The 7631-nt window shown below is 59.1% G+C and overlaps 1 protein-coding gene across 3 annotated transcripts in view; it reads right to left on the bottom strand.

The window, feature by feature from the left end:
* ELOVL6 (ELOVL fatty acid elongase 6) overlaps window positions 1–7631 on the bottom strand; it is a 98143-nt gene that overhangs the window by 46874 nt on the left and 43638 nt on the right. The window contains exon 1 of one of the 3 annotated variants that reach the window (XM_027765822.1): window positions 2577–2703. The exons of the other annotated variants lie outside the window; for them this stretch is intronic. The gene's annotated coding sequence lies outside the window, so the exon portion shown is untranslated. Of the gene's footprint in view, window positions 1–2576; window positions 2704–7631 lie in introns of those variants that run through there. 3 annotated transcript variants of the gene reach the window in all.

Genomic DNA, 7631 nt, shown 5'->3' on the forward strand with positions numbered 1-7631 from the left:
CCCTGCATAACTGCCACGGCGGGGTCCTGGGGCCTAAGTGACTTCCGTAGGGACCCGAAGCCAGTCAGCAAAGTGAGGGACAAAAACTAAGCCCACTGGCAAATCAGAGAAGGGCCAGAGGCCCCTGACATGGTGCCTGACCACACGGTTACTGGGTGCGGGCCGTTGCCAGCGCCCTCCAGCATGAGAAGCCTGGGAGGCCTGGGGGAACGAGGCCCAGCTGAGCAGCCCCACAGAGCCACCTCCCTTCCCTGCCCTTCCGCCTACCCTTGCTCCGGGATCAGCCCCAGCCAGGGCTGCACCAGGAACAGTGAAGGGAGCCCTTCAATTCCCCGCACGGTCTGAGCCAGCGTCAGGCACCACGAGCTACTCGGTGTTGGGAGGACCCGCCACCACACACAAAGGGCCGCAACGTGAGAGCAGGGAAGGCCGGCTTAGGGAGCCCTCCCAGGAACCACACAGAACCTCCTTAGACGTGGTCCTGGCGGGCCTGTAGGCCACGGAGTCTCCCAACCCTAACCGTGCAGTGGAGGTGGGTGTCAGCCCAGTTACTGTGAACGGTTCCTGTGCTGGGCGGGCAGAAACCCTGCTCCTGGGTGCTCCCCACACATGCTGGGCCACACCGGGCTGGACACTGCCCCGCCGCTGGCTTCCAAGTCAGGGTCTCGCTGTGGTCCTCTCTGGCCTTGGCTGGCCACCTGGACGGTAGCACTGTCCCCATACCTGGCTGTCTCTCAGGTCTCTCCACATCACCAGGTCAGTCTGGAGCTCGAGCTTCTCCTGCCTCTGCCTCCCTGTGTCCCCGAGACCGCAGGTGCACACAGCCATGCCCGGCCTGGAGGGAGGACCTCGAGCGGCGCCTGGGCCTGCAGGGCACAGCCACCACCACGGCTGGGCCCTAGTTCCACAAGTTCCTATTTCTTGGGATTAGGGCAATTTTTAGATATTTCAATTCTAAGTGTTGACTTGGTTTCTTAGTTTCCAAATAATTATTATTTTAGGTTTTTGCTATAAGGCACATGTACTTGCCAGAAAGACAAAGAAGAAAAGTGAGAAATCACCCCTGGGGGCGATGGCCACACTGCAATCCCTTCTCCTCCATTCTTCTGGGATTTGGAACATGCACACACACGCACTCAGCATGATTTTCAAGCTGCTAGTGCAGGGCTCGAACTGCGGTCAGTCGTACAGGAATCCAGCATCTTAGCGGCCATACCACCTGCTGGCCCCAGGCGCTCCTCAACATCATTAGTGGCTGGGGCCTTCTCTGGTGCTGGACACCCCTCTGCAGCAGCAGGGTGTAACCGCAGCCCTGCACTTCCATACTTAAGCTCCAGGAGCCATCGAGGGTCAAGGTCGTGCAGGTACCAGTTTAACTTCAGTGAGACGGCCGCTGGGTACCGGCGCCCGTGTAAAGCTGCGGTCTCACGGAGCCTGCTCTCCAGCCAGGCGAGGCCTGCTCAGGTCCTAGCTGACCGTGGCCGCATCTCTGGACTCAGGAGCGGTCAGGACTGGACTCTCAACTGGAAGACGGGCCAGCGAGGCAGCCTCCGTCAGTTCACAGGGGCTCGTGTGTTTACCCGAGCACGCCGCGGCCTGCCAGCTGCACCCGGTGACTGCCCTGAACGTCCACCCTGGGAGTCGCTGGCACGAGGTCAGCGCCTTCCTGCGAGTCTCAGGTTTGTTTCAGGCCTTCACGTGCGAATGCGTTTCTACACTGCACATCCAGGCCATCGAAGCAGTCGACAGCTGACAGTCACTGCATGTCCACGCCCTAATAGCACGGGGAGGACCACGGTGTGTCCCTGTCCCCTCACAGCATGGAGAGGACCGCGGTGTATCCCCGTCCCCTAACAGCACAGAGAGGACGGCCATGTGTCCCTGTCGCCTCACAGCATGGAGAGGACTGTGGTGTGTCCCCGTCCCCTAACAGCACAGAGAGGACCGCAGTGTGTCCCTGTCCCCTAACAGCACAGAGAGGACCGCAGTGTGTCCCTGTCCCCTAACAGCACAGAGAGGACTGCAGTGTGTCCCTGTCCCCTAACAGCACAGAGAGGACTGCAGTGTGTCCCCGTCCCCTAACAGCACAGAGAGGACCGCGGTGTGTCCCCGTCCCCTAACAGCACAGAGAGGACCGCAGTGTGTCCTTGTCCCCTAACAGCATGGAGAGGACTGTGGTGTGTCCCCGTCCCCTAACAGCACAGAGAGGACCGCAGTGTGTCCTTGTCCCCTAACAGCACAGAGAGGACTGCAGTGTGTCCCCGTCCCCTAACAGCACAGAGAGGACCGCTGTGTGTCCCCGTCCCCTAACACAGCACAGAGAGGACGGTTGTGTGTCCCTGTGCTCTGATAGCGCGGAGAACAGCATGGCTCAGAAGCACCAGGAAGGCAGCGGTGGAGAAGAATCAGCCCGGGAAATGCCCAGCTGTCCACTAGGTCGCTGGTACAACGCCGTGGAACTCCTGCACCACGCCGCGGCCCTCCCTCCCCCACCCCTGGTGATGGCAGAGGGTGCCACGGCTCTAAGCACCGCGCACCGGAGTTGGGCGGGGGAGAAGCAGCTCTGGAAACCTTACCGTCCGAGTTCTGGTAGGGCAGGAATAGGAGACGAATGTTTTGGTTTCCTGAGAACTCTGGAAATGAAGAGAACTTCAGGCTTCGGGTTTACAAGTCACTAAAGTGGGCGTCTGAGTCCCAGCACGAGTCAGGATTCTGCGCGAGCTGGGATGATCCCCCTGGTTGATAGAATGCCCCATCCCCGCGCACATCCGCCTTGGCGGTTTCTGGGTCACAGGCATGCATGCTCGTCCTGGTGAGCCCAGGAAGGCCCCAGGGTGCACACCCAGGCCCTTCCCAGTGGGGCCAGCTGGGCACACTGCACTGCCACCCAGCCCCACCTACATCAGCCTTTCCTTCCTTTCCTTTTCTTTTCTTTTCTTTTCTTTTCTTTTCTTTTCTTTTCTTTTCTTTTCTTTTCTTTTCTTTTCTTTGCTAAATATATGGGTACCTGCCCAAGACAGAGAGGGAAAGTGAGAAATCGCCCCCGGGAGGTGATGGCCGTGCAATCCCTTCTCCTCCATTCTCCTCTGGGGCTCTTCGGCATGCCCACACATGCTCAGGCCTGTCACGTGGGGTTCAGCTGCCCCAACCGCCACAGCACTGGCTCCCTGAGCTCCCGGCCCCAACCCCAGCACGCCATTCTTAGAAGACAAATCTACTGCCTCTTACAGAAAAGTAAACTCGAAACAGGACTTACTGATACATGGCTAATACAGGCCTGGCTTCAAAACAAGCCTGCCTCTCTCCCACCCTCAAGTCCTTGCCCGAGACGGCGGCGTGCAGAGCAGTGCCCTTCCTGTGGAGGCTGCCAGGCTTCCAGCGAGGAGGGGCGCACCGGGGGAGGGCAGGCCCTCTCACCCAGGAACACCCGCAGGGCTCTCCCCTGGCGGCCTCGGGCTGCTAAGGCGAGCCGGCGAGGTCCGGGATTGTGCAAAGAAGGCAGCGAGAGCCTCACTAACTAATCCGCAAATGCTACCGGGCACCTCTCTACAGGTACCCACAGTGCTGGGCACACGGCCTGCACGGGAATGGGGTCGGTGTGAACTTCCGGGGCTTGCTGGGCAGAGCAGGGAGAGCCGGACGGCAGGCTGTGTACACGGGAGCCACTGGGTGTCTGGGCAGAGAGCCAGGCAGCAGCGGGGACGTCTGCAGGGGCGGCGGGCCTCCTCTGAAGGAGGGGCAGAATGTCTCCCTACGAGGTGGCAAACCATGGGACCAGGGCAGCCCAGGGAGGAGACCTGGCTCTGGGGAGCTTGGACACTGTCACCTGGAGCACGTCAGCCTGAGGGAGGGTGCGGCAGGGGGCGGGGGCTGTCGTGAGTGGACGGACCGTTGGCCACCGGCTTCAGTGCATCCCCAGACGTCTGCCCCCGTCAGCCGCCACGCTTGTCTGTGCGCTTCACAGGGGCGGAGGCCAGGTCTTCGTTTGTCCCTTTCCTTTCTCCCCGTGACAAGGTGGCTGCGCTTTGCCCTCGCTCGGTGCTCACAGGCTGCACCCGCCCGCTCCACTGCGAAGGGACAGCAGCCCCTCTGAGGCGCGAGCTCTTTTCCAGTTCCGAATGGTTTTCTGCCTGAAGCTCTGGGCACATTTTTATTTAATTTCCAGAGGGTGCAGGATGAAGAGGGAGACAGCATCCCCAGCGGGGCACCGTCACACGGAACTCTCGTCCCCATTTCTCCATCCTCTCGGGATCCTGAAAGCACACCTGTTTCCCAGGCCCGCTCCCTAGCCACCAGGCTGGAAGACGGCCTTTCAGTGACTACCCTAAATCCTCAAGAAGTACCCAGCGTTTAAACTTGGGATGGTACTGCGCATGTCCGCAAAGTTGCCTTTCGGGCAGCATAAAACCGCTGGCGGCCAGTCAACCCTTTCGGGATGACCGTGTACGGTAGCCTATGCCTCCTAGCTAACCCCGCTTATTGTCTAAGTACGTGGCATGCCGGGAACGCGCATGACTGTTCTGAGCTGGCCACACCGCCTCCCTCTAGGCCCCAGGTGAACGCGAGGAACTGTCCGTTACCCGACTACTGGAGGTACCCCAGTGCCCTCAGTGGCACGGGAACGCCCCACCTGCCATCGTCCTCGCTGTCTCCTCACCGCAACGTGCCCCCCTGTGATGCTGACTGCACGTCCCCGATGACCAGGCCGACGCCCCGCTTCCGAGCTGGCATCTGCCTGTGTTCTGAGAACTGTTAATCTGGGCCGCCCGTCATTTCTCGTCTGGGTTTTGTCTCCCTCTTTTCTCCCACTGCCAAGTTTAGTCCTCGCATGTTCTGGGTATCAGTCCCTTAGGTCTCACTTTTCGTCTTCGAAGCTGCGTGTTCTGAGCACCAGGAGCCCAAGAGAACGACCCGGGGGATTTGCGAAGTGCAGTGCTTGGGGGGCTCCCTCCCGGAGCAGGGCCCCCACCCACCTCTCGGTGTGGAGGGAATGTCTTCCATGAGGCTGGCCCTGGTGCCAGGAAGGTGGGGACTGCTGTCCTGGATGGCCTGCTTTGTCTGAGTGGGCGCGGACACTGGTGCTCCTCAGAGCCCCCGCGGGACAGCTCTCGCTCGGCCCCAGCACGCCGGAGCATACCCAGTTAGGCCAAAGACAGCGGTGTCCGGGGCTGCACACCCGAGAACGTACCGACACTTCCGCCGGGCAGGGGAGGCCGCCTGCTTCTCGACAACCTGCAGCTCATGCACAAGGACGCCACAGGCCGCGCGAGTAGGCACTTCGGAAGCACAAAAGCAGCTTCCGGTGTTCGGTGACTTTAGGCAAAATGTAAAAAGCGCGTCGGGGAACAGAACAGCCGGCACAGACGAGGCCGAGCCCCGCGTCGGCACCTCGTCGGCCTCCCGGCCTGCGGCCCTGCTTTCCACGCGTCTCACCAGCGCCCACCAACCCCGTCCTTCCGGTGGCTCCGCTACCTGCAGCAGCACCGGCTCTGCACAAGTGCGCGGCCGGCCACCCCGCCTCACCGCTGGGTAGCGGCTGTGGTCGCTGAAGCTCCACCAATGCCGGGACCCTGGAGACAGCCTATGCAGCCGGCAGCCCGACCAGCAGGAACCGCAATGCGACTGCAGGGCGCTCTGTCCCCACCTGATCTCCGCCTCATGATGTGTTGTGTTTTGTTTTTAAGTTTTGGTCACAGGGAGCGTAGGGCTCTGTCCACAGACCTGTTACGTTCGGTTCACACGGCGTTCGCGTGGCCTGAACAGCCAAGCTTGAACAAACAGGTAGTGTGCTCTTTGCAGTCGGCCTGGGTGTGCGAGACGGTTCTGTGCACCACCCAGACCCAGCCGTGCGGGCTACATCCACGTTATTCCGGGCCACTGCAGCCATGGCTGTCACAGGGACTCACACCCACTGTCACTTTGTCAATAGCCATCTTAGAAAACAGACGATGTCATGGGGCCAGCAGGTGGTGTGGTGGCTAAGGCACTGGACTCCCCCATGGCTGACCATGGTTCGAGTCCCAGACCTGAAGACTTGCTTTCTCCTCTCTCAGTCTCTTTCTAGTTAAATTAAAAAATAAAGGTAATAAATAAAATTAAAATAAATAATTTAAAAAGGATGACTTCTGAACAATTAAGAAAAGTTAAAATATTTTTTAGTTTTCTAGTCTATATTTTTAAAATTAAAAATGACAAAGAAATAAAAAGCAGAATACTTAAAACATTATTCATGACCCGACTTACATGATTTGAATACTCTTGAACCCCCCAAATCAATGATTCTTTCATTTCCATGCTTAGATTTTATAATTCGATGAAAATATATATTGATTTTTAAAGACCACGAGAGGGCACGTGTGTTGCTGGAGAAATGACAGAGGGGGAGGGAGAAAGCACGGCCACCCCGAAGGGCACGGCCACCCCGAAGGGCACGGCCACCCCCGAAGGGCACGGCCACCCCGAAGGGCACGGCCACCCCGAAGGGCACGGCCACGCTGCTGTCCCTGCTCTATCTCTCCCTCCTTTGGGGACTTTGGGCACACATGGACAGGTGCTAGCCTGTGCCTCAAGCTGCCGAGGCTGGGACTTGAACCACACGGTCAGTCAAGTGAGATACAGAGCCTTAGCCACCACGCCAAGGACTGGCCCCGTATTGATATTTTTAAAAATGTAAACTTAAATTAAACTTTTAAACTCTTAGCTGAATTTCCACGTCTCTGACTGCATAAGCTGCACACGGACTGCGAAGTCTCCATACTACTGTCACAGCAGGGAGCGGCAGTGAGGTCAGTGCGGGGCGTGGCCCGCGTGCAGGAGAGATGCTGGCAGGAGGAGTGTCACCATGCAGTCGTCTCCCGAAAGGCTCTGATAGGTGGGCTCCTGCGGAGACGCACCGTGCCCTCGTGGAAGGCCGAGCACGGGAGCAGGAGGCGGTGGGAGGGACTCTCATGCCAGAAATGAGGGAGGGCTTCGGGGAGAGACCCTTGACTTAATACTGCCTGGGCCGCCGCCTCACCGTGCAGTTCAAGCAAATCCTGCCGAGACCACGCAATCCCGATTCCGGGCCCACAGCGAAGTCGCCTTAGTGGTCATAGCGGCCACGTTTAGCAGCTGGTCGGACGATGGGTATTAATCTCACCCCAGAGGCTGTAGCATCAGCAACGGGAGGCCATTCCCTGAGGATCGTGGCACCTGAAGTCTGAAGGAAAGAGGCCAATCTAACACGGGGTCACGGCACGATGAACGCTCACATGACGGGCATTCACCGCTGGACTGCCAGCCCCCGCAGAGGAAGCTAGGTGCCATGCAGCCCACCCGGCTTACATCCAACCCTGGCAGCTTGAAAAACACTCCAGGTATGCGTGAGCGTGCCCAGAATCTGGACAGGCTGGAGAACTGGAGGAGAAGGACTGAGGCGTGACCAGGCCCCACTAAGGCCCTCCACCCCTGCACCCACACACTCTCTGGCATTGAGGCAATGAAGAGCTGACTCCTACCCATCTGGCCCTCAACGCTACCACGCTCTCCCAAAATATGCTTCCAGGTAAGACTGCTGGATGACCCCGTGCTGAGGAGACTATGAAAGGTTTCCTCCAGTCACCCCAGCCACACCATGGGCCTTACTCCAGGCC

Source organism: Tupaia chinensis, unplaced genomic scaffold, assembly GCF_000334495.1.
Source record: "Tupaia chinensis unplaced genomic scaffold, TupChi_1.0 Scaffold139767_1, whole genome shotgun sequence".
NCBI classification, from domain to species: domain Eukaryota; kingdom Metazoa; phylum Chordata; class Mammalia; order Scandentia; family Tupaiidae; genus Tupaia; species Tupaia belangeri.